Below are 14,263 nucleotides of genomic sequence, written 5' to 3'. Positions count from 1 at the left end.
GTCTGTACCCAGCACAGAGAGTCCTGGCCACCAGATGTCACCATTTTTCTTGAGACATTTTTTTTAGGGAGTGAGAGCAAGAGCACCTCAACATTCCTGGGGTTTCCAGGAGACGTCCTTTCTTAGGGTATTGCTCTGCCCACTCAGATTTCCTCGCCATCCTTGGACACCACCTGGTGCTTTTGACAGCTCTCTGGAAGCTCACCTGAGCCAGCCTTTCCCTCCAGGTGGATGTAAAAAGGAAGGCTGATTTCATTTGTGTATATCCCAGGGAGCTTCGTGGAAGAGGCAACACCACAGGTGTGTTCTATGAAGACCCTAGAGTCAAGAACCCATTCGCTGCTTGTGACCCAGTGGGCTACTTTACAACCTTCAGAAGAGGAACTCAATTATTTCTAGTTTCAAAATTTCAAAATCCCACAGCCCCCAGGTTTTAAATGTTTCTGCTGGGTGCGGGGTGGGGGTGGGGGTAAGTTAGAGTGAACTCAGCCCAAGAATGGAGACCTCAGGGGGGTTGCAAAGCAGGATTGAAGGAATTCTGCAGGAGAAACCCTTACAGTGTAATTGGGTATTGTGACTGCTCACAGGGGTAGGGCTTCCTGTCATTTACACCCTAGATAATCCACCAGTCCACCCTCCTTCCATTCCAGATAACACTTAACCAGGATCTATAATGCTCCATGATGTAAATGCATGGCCAGCTCCCTGGAGGGCAGACTGATTTAATATTTCATGCTAGTCGGTGTTTCATTGTGGTGCCCTCAGGGCAGGGGATGTGTTTTATTTCTTTTTGAATTTACAGCAGCACGGAGTTTAGCTGTCCAGGCTGCTCATAAAATGCAGACAGAGCAGAGAAAAGAAGCACATTAGAAGATTGTGTGCCTACTGTGGACCAGTCATTGCCAAATCCTTTACAAATATTTCATTCCACCTTCACAATAACCTCATGAAGCAGCCGTTATTACTCTCATCAATAGAACTGCCGAGAGTAGATGGAGAAATGGCTTGCCCAGGGTCACGAAACTAAGGGCGTGGGTCTGGTGCTTGTAATCCCTTCACTCTGGAGATGAAGACAAGAGGATCCGGAATTCGAAGTTATCCTGGGCTATAAAGCAAGTTCGTGGCCAGTTTGGGCTAGGTGAGAACACCCCTCCCCCCATCCAAACAAAATCACAAAAATCACCAAATAGATTTTTTTTTTTTTTTAAAGAGAGAGACAAGGGGCAGAAATTCCAATTGCTTCTCCCAATTTATTCTACAAAGTAGAAAGGGAGCTCAGGGCGTTTGCTAAAGTTGTCAGGACCCCTAAATAGTTTAGCCCGCCATCTCGCCTCCCCACTGACTTCACTCCTGGAAGGCCTCTGTCCTGAAGAGGCCCAGAGAGCATCTTTCTGGAGGATGTACCGTCTGTATCAGTAATCGTACTTTGTCCCCGACCTTTTTAGAGTAGTTCTTATGGTCTCAACTCCCTCAGTCTAGCACGTTGCCTGCTTCTCCTTGGGATGCAGAATAGAGCGGCTTCAAATCCTTTCGTACAGGGTCTAGAGTTTGCAGACGGTCCCCGAGAAGCTGGGGCTTTCAGAATTGGCTGAGCGCTCTGCCAGGGTGGGCGGGGAATTTGCAGAACGTCCCTGCCCCGGAATCCCTTTGCCTAGGAGAAAAGCGCGAGCACAGAAGCCGAGAGAAGTTGGGGAGGTCGACCAGAGAAGGGTTGGTAGGAACCTTAAATAGATTTCCTTTCCACTCTTTTCTGGTTGCTTGGACCCAGGAGGAACGTCCCTGATTGCGTCTAGGGGCGGACGGTGGACGCGCTGCGCACGGCCCCGCCAGGGCTGGTAGTTTGCAGACCGTCCCTGCCGAGGCCCGCTCGCCCGGCAGCCCTGCGGCTCCCGCGGTGGCGGCGACGGCGGCAGCCCCAGGCTCGAGCCAGCCCAGGTAGCCGCGCCTCGGGCTCTGGGGGCGCTGTGACCCGGCTCCTGACTGCGCTTGGGACCCCCTGCCTCCCAGAGCACGGCTGTTGGAGAGTGACCCCGACTGCTGTTGATAGTGCTTCTTCTGCTCCCCTACTAGCAGGTAAGAGCTGCTGCAGGGTCGGGCGATCGATTCCGAGCTCGCCATCTCCCCGAGGAGATGCTCGCACTGGGGATCACGGGGGACGCGTGGGGGACGCTAGAGGAGCTGAAGCAGCCCTTAACCGGCCCAGCGCTGACACTGGGGCGGCGTGGGTGTTTTGGTCGTGTGTCTGATCTGGGACGGGGGTGGAAACCTCAGAGTACAACAGAGGGGCGCGCTTGGAGGGTCCACCACCTACTCGGGGTTTCCTCTCTCATGGGACCCTGAAGACCCTCTCTAGGCTCTGAGGCTTTTAGGCTTCTCAAGGAACTGTCCAGAGGGCACTCGGGTGGTGTGGGCTGGAGGTGAGAAGCTGAGATTGGCATTTTGGACACTGGGACCGCGATGAAACCACATAGAACTAGGATGCCAGCGTGGGCCGGACTAGGGTCCTGGGAATCCGGGAGCTCAGAGTGGGATATGCCTTGAGCCAGTTGGGAAGAAGAATGAAGGAGTGGGGCCCCAGACCCCTGGGGAAAGGGGATAAGAATATCCGAAGCTCCAGGCTGGGAGATCAAGGATACTCCCTTCGGCACCCAGATATATCGCCTTGGGGACCGCCAGCCTGACCGCGATCCAGCCGGCGTGCACCCACGGCCGGGGGATGGCAGAGGCTGCGGGATGCAAGGGCCGACACCCGCGTACACACTCCCCTAGAGCATGCTCAGTGCGGTCCTGGGAACTTCCTGCCGAGTCGCCAGGCCAGCCGCCTCTGTCCCCTTTGGGGCCGCTGCTCGCTAAATTGGAGGCATGGGGTACGCGAGTGAGGAATCTCTGTGCCCTCTTGTTCACCCTTTCTCGTCCCCAGGCCTCTGCCTAGCCTGTGACGGGCATCAGGGTTCTGCTTTCCAGAGCCACTCTGGCCTCTGGAGATGGGGGCGTGGATGTCATACCCTTGCTCCTTGCGGGTGGAGGACCAGAGGCCTGGCGACTCGTTGGTCTGCCAGGTGGACCCGCTCTCAGGACACACAGGGTGCCCAGTCTCGCGCATTGACTCTGCGCCGTGAGCAGGATGGGTGGAAGGGGGTGTGTAAGCCTGGCAACATTCGCGCGCTCACAGTGGATGTCACACACAAAGCCACCGCAAGGAAGAGGGAAGGGGTGGCGCTTGCATTTTTTTTTTTTTGTTCCGTGGCTTTTGGAGCACCCTTGAGCTGCGTGCATGCGTGTGTGTGTGTGTGTGTGTGTGTGTGTGTGTGTGTGTGTGTGTCCCAGAGGATGTTTTCTGATTTGCTGAGGTTGCCCTGGTCTAGGTCTAACAGCTCAGTAACTATTGGCGCTAATTGCCAGGCCTCGATTTGCTGTTTGTATATGTTCCTGGGTTCCTCTGGAGCCGTGGAGTTGGGAAGCAGCAAGCTGAGGTTTGTGTGGGTTTTTCGGTGGAATAGTAAAGTCACACTAGATCTAAGGTTATATCGAATCAGAATTTATTAAGATCCAAGAGGAAACACGTTCACTAGCTGACCTATCCTAAGTGTGTTGTCAAGACTGGAGGGATCTCTCACCCTGGACTTGTGGGAGACCCTTTGTCGCTACAACAAGAGCTCACTTGTCTCAGCCAAAAAAGTCAGACCACCTCATATCTGTCTTTATGAATTTTCCCACCCTCCCTTAGTTCCTCTAAATCATTTTGTGGCTGTTGCTCAGAGCTGAGATGGGCAGGCTTAAGTGTGATTCTGTTAGGATGAGAACAAAGCTCCCCCTTTTAGAGAAAATTTTAGGTTTTTTTTCTGCTATCAACTTTAATGTCCATGTGATCCACTTACTTGATGTAGAGCCCTGGAAATGGAGAGGAGGAAAAGTGGAGAGAGATTGACCTAGGTACCCTGTTTAGGGTCAGAAAAAAAGAGGAAGTCTCTGTCTCTAGCAACTGTCTGTGGCCTAGATGAATGTCTGGGCAAACGGAAAAGATTTGAGTAATTTCTTTCCTGTGCCTCCTTCCAGCCTACCTTCCTAGTTTGGGACATTGGGGACTGGGGTCAGTAGGATAATAAGTCGACAGGGGCTTGGAACTTTGTAACTATCCAAATGGCCAGTGTGTGTGTGTGTGTGTGTGTGTGTGTGTGTGTGTGTGTGTGTGTCCTTGCTTGTAGAGGCCAGAGGACAACAGCACTGAGAATATAAGCCTGTGTCACCGCCTTGCTTGAGAGAGAGAGAGAGAGAGAGAGAGAGAACCTCAAGTATCAGTTCTTGCCTTCATCCTTGTCTGAGTAGGCTTTTTTATTTTTTTTTTTTTTCGGCTTATGCCAGCAGAGACCTAGCTGAGCTCCAGGTTTCCTGTCTCTGTCTCTCATCTTCCCACAGGAATGCTAGGGCTGTAGGTTTATGTGGGTGATGGGGATTGAACTCAAGTCCTCATACTTATGCAGCCGGTACTTTAACCACTGAACCATCTACCTATACTTGCCTGGCTTTTTAAGAAATGTTTGTTCTGGTGGTCAGACTCAGGTCCTCATGCTTGCGAGGTAAGTGCTTTCCTCACGGAACCAGCTCCCCAGTTCTCCCACCAGTGGGATTTAAGGTAACCTGAGATGGCACCGGTCCCTTCTTTGAGTGTAGCTGTCCCTGTGAACTCCAGCGACTGTCACAGCAAAGCTCTCTGGGCCTTTGGATCGCCTCCTGAGCATCGTGCACATTTCCAGTGCTTTGTGTGTAGAAGTGTGAACGCTGTGCTCATTACCTATTCACACATCTGTGTACATTTTTATAAAGACCATGTACATATGGATGAGCATCCGCAGCGTTCCCAGGGAGAAGCTGGGAGCTGGGAGCGACCCCAAGAGTTGAGAGCAACGCAGATTCCCTCCCCCTGCAACTTATGCACAGTTTCAAAAGAACCTCCGGCCTTGTGCTCAGCTGGCCTCCTAAGCATGGAAATGCCAGTAGTCACAGCTCAGGGGCTTGTCCCAGAAGAGTGACGGCTCACTAGTCCCTCCCGATGTCTTTCTGCCAGTGTGTATGTGTTCTCTGTGTGTGTGTGTGTGTGTGTGTGTGTGTGTGTTCTGTGTGTGTGAGAGAGAGGAGGGGGTTATGTCTGTGTAGGGGCCAGTAGAAAACCTCAGGTGTTATTTTTCAGGCACCACCCACTTTTTTGATTTTGTGGATCTCTTTCTAGCCTGGAACTCACTAAGTAGGCTAGACTGGCTAGTCTACTCTTTCTCCCTAGTGCTGGGATTACAGGTGCACGCTACAGTGTCATAGGCTCGTTTTAACCTGAGTTCTGGAGACCAGATGCGGATCTTCATGCTTGCATGGGAAATACTTTATGACTGAGGCCCTGTGTCACCTCAGAGTCACATTTTGGGAGGGGGATAGGGAATAGGTGGTGATCCAGAAATGTCAGTAAAGTCATCAAGGGCAGCCATTGGGAAGATCTGCGTTGGGGCTTTGGTACCCTGTGTCACCATTCAGCATCCTCACAGGTAACCCCACTCCTGAGAGACTTAAAGAGCGCTGTGTCTGGTTTGTGCCTTCCAGCTTGTCCTGGCCTGGGGGCGGTGGTGAATGGCAGGTCACCAGAGTGACAGCCTGTGTCCATACTTTTATAACGGATCTGAGGAAAGCCTGTGCAGCCTGCGTTGTCTCTGGAGTTGCCGTGATGACAGCAGATGTTTAGGGAAGGGATTTCTGGTACTGGGGGAGTAAGGTGGCGAGTAGTGTTGATGGGGGAAGTGTAGACATTCCAGGCACTGGACGAGGGAAGACATCATGTGTCTAGAGAGAGTGGAGGAGCCTTCTGGGTGACAGTTGAGAGGTCTGAGTGGGAAGCAAATGTTTGGAACCCGTCAGTGCAGGTTTTTTCAGACTGCCTTTAGAGTTAATGACTGCTTTGAAGTAGAGCCGTTCTCAATAGTCAGAAGAGATGGCTTTATTTTAAATCTCCATTTTCAAGTGAATAACGATCTCCCCATCTTTTGAAATTTTGCATAGTTTTGATTCTTTTCTCTCCCCCCAGGGTACCATGTAGCCCAGGCTACCCTGAAGCTCACTTTGTGGTATAGGCTTGACTTGAGCTGATTTTCCTGCCTCCACATCTCAAGTGTTGGAATTACAGGCACTACACAAGGTTTATAAATGCCTAATTTAGGTCATATTCCTATACTGTTTAACATGCTATTAATGTGTTAATGATATACCCCCTCCCCGTGTGTGTGTGTGTGTGTGTGTGTGTGTGTACATCCCTATAGAATCCCTGTAGAGGCCAAGGTTGATGTCAGTTAGGTATCTTCCTCAATTGTTTCCCACCTTATCTTTTGAGAATCTGGAGCTCATTGATTGAGCTAAGCTGGTTTACCTATGGTTCAAGGGATCTGGTTTACCTATAAGCTGTACACCTATTGGTGTGTACCAGAGGACCTGGTTTTTTATATGGGTACTGGGGATCGGAACTCTGCTTGTGCAGTGGGCAGTGAGCACCATATCTACTGAGTCACCTCCCTAGTCCTAGTTTTTATCCAGTATCTATGATGAGCAGTGGCCAGAGCCGATGCTAGGGATGAAGATGCTCTTCTTCTGAATGACCTTCTCACAGTTAATGTGGCCTGAGCTGTCCAAGCGTGCTGATGCAGACTTGGAGTCCTTGGAAAGCTGCCAAGACGAGGTCCCAGGAGCCCTGGTGCTGTGACCATGTGCTCAGTTAGGAGAGTGATGAGTTCTGCTGTGCATTTGGTCATTTGAGCCGTTTTCCTGGTCTTTTTTTTTTTTTTTTTTTGTCAATTCCACAGTTAAATTTCTCCTTCCCTGACTTGGTCCTGGGAAGCCTGTGTGTGCTGGGGGAAGGTTTAGAGGAATTGTTTTATTCCTCCAGACTCCCACAGCTCCTCTGTCTAACCCACAAACTTCTAGAAGGAAAACAGGCCTTCCTTTTGGTATTCTGTAATCCCAAAAATCTAGACAGGCAAGGCAATAGGCCATTGCTGGTGTTTGGGTGTGAGCTCAGGAGTCCATGTGACTCTTCTTCACATTGCTCTGCTTCTTCAGTTGCTCTGCACTTTTTTGGGGGGAGCTAGGGTGTCTTACTGATCAACAACACTGTTCGGGCAGGCAAGCCCCAGGGTTCCTACTGTCCCTGCCTCCCTAGAACTGGGATGCGTATTGCTTCTTATGTAGTTTTATGTAGTTGCCAAGGATTCAAATCTAGGTCTTCATGCTTTTGTGGCAAACACTTTAGGAATCGAGCCACCTCCCTTGACTCTTAATGTCTGGGTTTGATGGGTGTAGCTGCCTTGTGAACTGGCACTGCCTGTCTCTTTCACTGCCAGGCCTGTGTTGCTGCCTGCTGGATGTTGCTCCCTACGTAGAAGACTGGTAAAGAGTCTTTCTCTATGCTGTTGCCCCTGAGTTCAGGAATGAGGTATATTCCCAAACTGTGCTTGCTGGTAAAAGTTGCTTTATCTGAGTTGTGAGTGGAGGCCCATGTTTGTAATCCCAGCATTCAATTGTCAGAGGCAGGATTATTGCAATTTCAAGGCTCCCCTGGTGTACATACCTAGTTTGACACCAGCTAGGACTACACCGCAAGCCTCTGCCTCAAAACAGCAAAAGTGCTCTTTCGGCCCATGGCCCTTGTTAGCTCAGAAAGTGGCTCAGCACGAACCGTTAACTTACTTGAAACATTGTGAGGTTTTGTTTCGGTTTTTAATGGAGTTGCCTAACTTTGTACATGACAACACTATGTTTTGATATCAAAAGATTGGACATGCCTACTGGCAGAGCATTCGTCTGATGTGCTTGAGGCCCCGGGTCTAATTCTCAAGAGAAACTTATTTGTTTCGCTGTGGTGTGTGAGTGTGTGTGTCATGTGCCTGTGTGCACACGGGTAGAAGCCGGGACAGGACATCAGGTGTCTTCTTTTATCTCATTGCCTTGATGTAGGGTCTCCTCACTCATCCTTTTGGCTAACTAGCCTGGGTGGTCAGTGACTTCTTGTCCCTTGGGATTCCTGTCTCTGTCCCCCACTGCTGAGTTACAGGCGTTCAGAGCCGCGCGGCTTTTGCAGAAGTGCTTCAGGTTTCAACGTAGGTCCTCATACTCCCATAGCATTCTTCCCCAGCTGAGCTGTTTCCCTAGTTCACTTACCTGGAGCTAGGAGGGGCAGCATTTGATAGGGGTAGGGAGAGGAAGGAGGGTTTTCCTCTGTTCCTTCTGTCAGCAACAAAGTATCAGGAGGTGTCAGAGGCCTGGTAAGACCTCTGCCAGCAATGCCGTACCACCTTCTAGGTGAATTGCCTCCTTTTGTTGACGTTCTAGTCTCTCCACACCCTCCCCCTCTTTCAGTGTTTGTGATTTGAGTCCCTGCTCCTTGCCAGCTTTGACAGCAACATTGTTCAGTGGGCAGCATTCACTTCCCATCACTAGGTTCATATAGACGTATTTCTCTCGGCTAAATACTGTCATCCTTCTCTGGTTTTGCAACTCAAATGTTTCAGAACTTCTGCAAGGGCAGACATGTCTCCTAGATGTTCTAGTTTGCCTTTACTCTGAGCAAGAGCAACTTTGGCGAAAAGGATTGATTTGGCTTACACTTCCAGCTCACAATCCATTGTTGAGGGCAGTCAGTGAAGAAACTGGAATCCAGAACCATGGGGGAGCCCTGCTTATTGACTGGCCCTGTTGGTCTAGTATTAAACCTGGCCTGTCTAGGGAGGGCACTGGAACAGTGGGGTGGAACCCCTCACCTTATTCAGGAATCATACATGGCTGCAGGCCAATCTGATGAGGGTAATCCCTAGTTGAGACTCCTTTGTCAGGTGACTCTAGGTTGGGCCAAGTTGATACTGAAGCTAACTAGGACACTTGCCTTTTTATTTGTTTGTTTTCTTGAGACAGGGTCCCACGTAGCCCATTGTGGTCTTGAACTTGCTGTGTTGCCTGGCTTTGAGCTTGAACATCTGCTTCTCCTTGCTTCTCCGTCTAAAATGTTGGGATTGCAGGCTTATGTCACCATGCCTGATTGATACCGTCTGGGGATCAAGTCTTCGTGCTTGCCAAGCAAGCGCTCTACTGACTAAGCCACATCTCTAGCCCTGGCTTAGTTTCTCCAGAATTCATTATGTAAACCAGGCTGGCCTGGAACTTGTAGCAATCCCCCTGTGTCTTCTTGCCAAAGGATGAAATTACAGGTGTTTGCCACCATACTTGACTTTACTAGACTTTTTTCGGAATGGGTAGCTCTTATTCTCACAGTAGAAACTCTGTTTCTGGGCACAGGGCGGCACACTGGAGCCACAAGAGAAGCCAGGGTGGTTGGTGAGTGTGTGGAACTCCTGAAGGTGAGGCCTCAGCGGCTGGCTGGCTGTCCTCACGTGGGCCAGCTGTGTCCTGGAGCCCCTTCTGATCTGTCAAGTGGTACCTCATCCAGCTTCTCTTGTGCTTATTTGGTGTCTCTGGTGTGTGCAGTTGGCTGGGGTCTGGATGCCCACGATAGCTTCTTTCATCAGTATGTAAGGACATGCTTCCGTGCGTGGCTTATTTTGTTCTGGTGCATTTTTAGAGTATGGAGTTCCTTATCAATTTGAACTTTGTGTGTGTGTGTGTGTGTGTGTGTGTGTGTGTGTGTGTGTGTGCGTGTATACATACTTATATGCATGAATGTTTGTGTGTGTGGTACATGTTCGTGTGCTGGAGGCCAGAGGTTAGCCTTGCTTGTGGAGCCATCACCTTGTGGTTATTTGTCAGTTTTAAGATAGAGTCTCACTGATACGAAACATGAGTCCACAGAATCCTCCTGTCTCCACTTCCCCAGTGCTGGCATCACAAGCACATGTCACCACATTCAGATTTTTTTTTTTTTACCTGGATGCTGGGGATCATACCTGAATTCTCATGCTTGCAAAGGAACCTCTTTACCAACTGAACTGTCTCCCAGCACTTAACTGGAAAATCCATAGACCTTTTATCGAGAATGTAATTCCTAGGCTCATGAAAAGCAGCAGATTGGCACTATGAATCTCTCTGTGTGTGTGTATGTGTCTGTCTGTCTGTCTGTCTGTCCACACAACATGTGAGGTCATCAGCTTATTGTCATATTATCTGAAAAAACTGAAAATTGTAGGGATGAAGAGCTGAAGTCAGTTATGGACTGGCTGTCAGTTAAATGAATGACTTGCTACTTCAACCACACTGCCTTTTTTCAACTTCCCCTTTAAATAGTTTCCACCTTTTTATGTATGTGTCCGTGCTCCAGTGTGTATGTGTTTGCATGCATGTGTGCTTGTGTGCATATGTGAATAGTCTTGGGGTGTATGTGCTTTTGTGTGCTCATGCCAATCCCCCCTCTCTCCCTTCACCCTGCCTTTGAGACAGTCTCTTGAATGTGGAGCTCAGCTGGTTGCCCAGCTAGCCCCAGGGCTCTTCTCCCTCCTCCCAGCACCGGGAGTACAGGTGTGCACTACTATGTCTTAAAGTTTTTCTTTCTTTGTTTTTAAAGTGGGTTCTGGGGAACTGAAGTCAGGTCCGTGCCTGGTTAGCATGTTCCAAGTTCTAGAAAGTCTTTCCGGTGCAGCAACTTTGAGAGAGACCTTTCTGTTTCTTTACTATCAGTCTTTAAGTGGACCTGCTGCAAGGTCGCTGTCCCCTCTCCTGTTGCTACTGGTAAAACAGCAAACCTCATCCTTTAAAGGCATAGTTTGAACTCTCCTTTCATCCCAACACAGAGGTCTCACTGTGGGTTAAGGTCCCTAATTCTTTTGGAGGCTTAGGACAGAATCCACATCCTTACCACTTGCAGCTCCCAGTGGCTGCCTGCATCCAGAGGCAGTGCCGTGACCTCCAGTGCCCTTCCAGAACTGGGCCCTTCCATCTGCTGCTTTGCTTGTTTGCTGAACAGAGCAAGGAATGATCCTCTGCTTTCCAGACCCCTGGGCTCAGCCCACAGTATAACCCATGACTATCCACGTGGTGATCCTAATGTTTTCACATCCACCTTGCCCTGTGAGGTGGCACAGCGCAGGGTCCCGGGCTGAGAAACTGGACATCCTCAGGGACAGTTCTTCTTTCTGCTTACCAGGGTCCTCAAAACGCTTTAAAGAACGATTCCTCATTTTGCCTTCACAGGAAGCTTACCTGTTTCCTTGTTCATGTATGTATGTGTGTATATTTATTATAAATACACATATATATGTATCTATGTAAATACAATAAATATGACTAGATACGTATTGTACTTATACATACATGTATGTATCTTTACACATATATATATATATATAATTTATCATGTGTGTGATGAGTGTGAGTGTGGGCGTGTGCCATGGCGTGCCTCTGGAGGTCAGAGGACAACTTTTGAGAGTCTCTTCTCTCCTTCCATTTTGTTGAGCCAGGCCTCTCCCATTGGTTCTGCCCTATTGTGGATTCCAGACTAGATGGCCTTTGAATGTCTCAGTGATTGTTCTCTCCGGGTCTCCCATCCTTACCTGACATGTGTGGCATTCTAGACACGTCACTGTGTCTGGGTTGTTAATATGGAGGTCTAGGGGCTACAACTCAGGCCGTCAGCACCTCTGCCTGCCGTGTCGCTCACTCAGCGGTCCTTCCCTGCCTTCTGAAACAGATGCACGCCATTCTTTCCCAACGCACATAGCTGTCTAAATAAGATTTGAGTTCTGCTAAGGCCAGAGACGAGCCAAGAAAAAACTTGCACATGCTCCTCGTTATGTAATGGTTGAGAGCTGTCATTACAGTGCAGAAACAGAGGTTCTGAAGAAGTGTGCATGAGGTCACTAGTCACAAGTGCCAGAGCCAGGGCGTAAGAGCTTGTGCTCTTTTTTGTTTGTTTTGTTGTTGTTGATTTGAGACAAGTTTCCTTTGTCTAACAGTCCGGAATGTCCTGGTGCTCCCTTTGCAGACCAGGCTGGCCTCACACTCACAGAGATCCACCTGCCTCGACCTCCGCCTCGTGCGCCACCACCGCCCATCAAAGCCTGTGTTCTTAATCACGTTGTGTTTCTTCCCTCCAAGTGGTCGTGCAAACAGAAAATGAGAACGTGCCATGGGAAAACCTGCGATCAAGTAGAATCGCTCCTCCTCTGCCAAAGAGATGGCAGACAATAAATAGCGCCTGGAGTAGTTGGATGGTACTAATGATGGCTCCAAGTTAATGGCCTCCTTGTATCTTTCATTCTTTGCAGGGTAGCCGCTGCATGGCTTGCTGTGGTCAGCAGGATGCTCTTGAACCCGGTGTGTAAGCAACTTTTGAACAGCACCTGTGTGTTTCTGGTTGCTTTGACTGTAACTCAGTTTGCTGTCTCAGAGCTGTAGTGCAGCTGTGAGAAACATGCCCAGGCTAGCCCAGAGGGGTGAATCAGGCTGTGTCTCCTCATTTCTCCCAGATCAGTCAGCCTTCTAGGGACCCTTCCATTACTCATGATTACCTGAGTATTACTTTGTGTATTACCCAGTGTGGCCTGGGTTAGGAGAGCCTCCGTGCCGACCTGTCCAGACTTGTAAACACCACGTAGCTGTATTCAGTCACTGAGTTCCAGGGAGAATGGCCCTGAGCAATTGATGGTCAGATCATATTAGATACTTAAATGACAGAGGGGCTGATTTTTGTGTCCTGAGAAGCTCGTTGTGTGTCACTTACAACAGATTTATATTCTATTCTGTTTGTAATTTAGATCCAACAATGTCCCGTTGTATATGTCCTTTCCCCCTTTTAGTTTCTTATATTAATTTTTTAAGAATTTATTTTCAGTTTTAACTGTGTGGCCATGCGTGGGTTTGTACCACGATGTCTAGAAGAGGGTGTCAGAGCCCCTGGAGCTAGAGTTATATATAGGTGGTTATGAGCTGCACAGCGTGGCTCCTCTGCCGAGCCATCTTATTTATTAGTGTGTGTATATGTGTGCCCATGTTTTTTGCGTATGTGTGTGTGTTTTCAAGAGTGTAACTTTTCAGTTAAATCCACAATAAGAAAACCATAGCCTCAGAATCATATTGGTGCCAGCACATGCAGGCTTTATGAACATTCTTGCCTTTGCCGCCTGTGATGAGCTTTGACGCTGTCTATCCGGTTCAGTTTTAGTGGCTTCGAAGAAAACCTAGTCAAGGATCAGCCTACTACGACCAGCTGGCCAGTTAGTTCATAAAGTGGTTTTTAAAGGGTTTCTTTATTTTTATTTATGTGTGTATGTGTGTATTTTATGTCTGATGTGTGACATGTACATATAGGTGTTACAGAGGCCAGAAAAGGGTGTTGGATCCCCTGGAACTGGAGTCACAGGCAGTTAGCCATCTGATGTGGGTACTTGCTGTGGGAGTTCCTTCTGCTCCTTCAGCCAATCACCGCTGAGTTACCAGCCCATTGGGGCGTGGTCTCTCTCTCTTTAAAAAAAGCAGCAGCTGTCCTCCACTCCCTCTTTGGCTTCCAGCTCCGCTTCTGGCTCCTGGACTCCTTTCCTGTTCACGCGGAGGGGCTGTTGTCTGGGACGGTAATCTGTAAATTTTTTCCCCTTTGAATAAATAACCATTTTATTAATCATAATTCCAAACTGGTGTGGGATTGTCTGTGACTTACGCCTTCAGGTACTTGGAACCCAGTCCAGCTCTTACAGAAGAGCGCTATTCCCTCTTAACTGCCGAGCCTTCGCTCCAGCCCTGTTAATAAAGTTTTATTGTACAACGGCTATATACATTTGTTGATGTGCTGTTCATTTTGTTAATAATGTTTGCTGGAAAATAGCTGGGCCTGTTGGTTCACTTACCACCCATTGTGTTAAAATTGTATGGGAACATAGGTGCTATCCATCTGGTTAATGAAGTTTTGTTGTTCTTGTTAATACAAGTTTTTGTTTGTGTGTGTGTGTTACTAAGTGTTGCGTGCATCATGGCCTCTCCCATCTGTCTGACTGCTTTACCTGGCAGTAAGGTCAGCAGCCTGAAGGAGCTGGACTGATCTGCAAGGCCTGAAGTGTTTGCTTGCAGGCCCTTAAAGAGAAACATTTCTGCCTCTGGAAGCAATGATTGCACAACCCGTAGCTCTTGGGACACGCCGCTGCTCAGGTGAACTCACCTCCTGCTACCTTCCAGCGAAGGCCGGCGTCCAAACTGGGCAGGTGTGAGAACCGATCTGTCCCCAGTCGACTTATCACCGTACTCAGCCCTGACAGTTAACACTGTCTGCTCCCTCCTGTGGCTGTTAGGCTTGCTAGGG

The 14,263-nt window shown here is 49.0% G+C and overlaps 1 protein-coding gene across 5 annotated transcripts in view; it reads left to right on the top strand.

Annotated features, from left to right (window-relative positions):
• The first annotated feature begins 1,650 nt into the window (after positions 1 to 1,650).
• The window catches only part of Mgat5 (alpha-1,6-mannosylglycoprotein 6-beta-N-acetylglucosaminyltransferase), a 295,197-nt gene continuing 282,584 nt past the window's right edge, over positions 1,651 to 14,263 (top strand). For all 5 annotated transcript variants that reach the window (XM_087906586.1, XM_087906583.1, XM_087906581.1 and 2 more), the window contains exon 1: positions 1,651 to 2,073. The gene's annotated coding sequence lies outside the window, so the exon portion shown is untranslated. The remainder of the gene's footprint in view (positions 2,074 to 14,263) is intronic.

This window comes from Myodes glareolus, chromosome 5 (assembly GCF_982192425.1).
Source record: "Myodes glareolus chromosome 5, mMyoGla1.1, whole genome shotgun sequence".
In the NCBI taxonomy this organism is placed as follows: Eukaryota; Metazoa; Chordata; class Mammalia; order Rodentia; family Cricetidae; genus Myodes; species Myodes glareolus.
This window is presented reverse-complemented; position numbering and strand designations above follow the sequence as displayed.